Source organism: Morone saxatilis, unplaced genomic scaffold (assembly GCF_004916995.1).
Source record: "Morone saxatilis isolate NCDOM2014 unplaced genomic scaffold, NCSU_SB_2.0 Contig3, whole genome shotgun sequence".
NCBI lineage: Eukaryota > Metazoa > Chordata > Actinopteri > Moronidae > Morone > Morone saxatilis.
Window position 1 is genome coordinate 23,832,286 of NW_023339873.1, and position 1,499 is coordinate 23,833,784.

Below are 1,499 nucleotides of genomic sequence, written 5' to 3' on the forward strand. Positions count from 1 at the left end.
TATATCATATATATATAAATACCTAGGAGTACTAGGAGGAGTCAGAGGAACCTGATTTTTTCTCTGATTATCTGTCTCATGTTCTACTGTCAGGATATAGGGAAAGTTTCAGCAAATTTGACAAAAAGTTACTTTTATAAAAACCTACTGTAGCTTTAAATTATTGTAGGTTGTTTTAATTATTGCCACGAGTAGAGGTCCATCACATTAGATGGAGTATAGCTTCAACCGCTAGCTTCACTCAGTGCAATTCGGCTTGTCCACGGTGTTAGCCTAGTCTAACTCTGTCCGGTTGCATGGCAGGTCCTACTCCAGCAGTGATGAGCAGATTAAGCTGGCAGCAAGTCCTCTTGTTTACAGATTAGATTAGCAGAGGCATCAATCTGTTACACCATCAGACAGCTGTTACCCTGCAAATGACACTTTGTCCCAACTGAGGAACAGACACAGTCATGAGAGGAGGTCCAAAACTCCAAAAATAAAAGTGCAATGTCGGTGAAGGCAGAAAATATTTGTCAGCTTTGGTGTCACTTATATTCATTTGCATTTATCCCCACTATGTATTGAACACACTGACTGTACACAAAGATTTCCCTTGGACAACTTCCTTTTGTCTGTTTATTTAATTTGAGATGATTTCTGTAGTATTTTGGAAAATTGGATTAATGCTCTGTCAAATTGCTATCAATAGTCAATGGATACAACTATGAGAATAACACCCAGATTGACAACTATGATTTTGAGTTAAAGGACCAGTGTGTAGGATTTAGCGTCATCTAGCGGTGAAGCTACATATTGCAACCAACTGAAACCGTTTGCCTCAACCAAGGTGGATCGAGCTCCGATACAGATACCGATTATTAGTAATCAAGGAAACTGATATTAGGAGCAGATGTACATTTGCTGTAAAAATGAAACTATGGTGACAAAATGTAGCATAAGTAAAGTGGTGAAGTGTAAATAAGTACATTTACTAGTAGGAAGTGAGGGTTAAAAGGCATTGTGTTGACTTGTAGCTATGGCGAGTTCAGATGGAACAGTAACATTTGGAGTCTGGAGGCGGGCAGCTGGAGAGGTGCCCTTGAGCAAGGCACTCTACCCCTAACTCCTTGCAGAGCGCCCCTACGTAGCAGCCCATCACTCCACCATCTCGTCACATTTACAAGCCCTGCAAGTGCATGATTGGTATTGCGGGCCTGTTATTCATGTTTACTCCCACTGGTTATCTTTTGTTTACACCAGTAACATTTGTGAAAATGCAGGAAAGAAGGCCTATCTCCATTATGATCAGTTGAGACCAGGGGTCTCATTTATAAAACTGTGCATGGGATCGTTACTAAAAGTGTACGTACGCCTTACAGGCCGGAACGTGAAGCTGATTCTGCTCGCATTTGCTAGGCACTCTTGATTTATAAAGAAAGTTGCTTACAGGTGTGGAGTACGCAACGTTTAAAGTCGAATATTTTTTGGGCGACGAAAACTTGGCTTTTTGGGTCGTA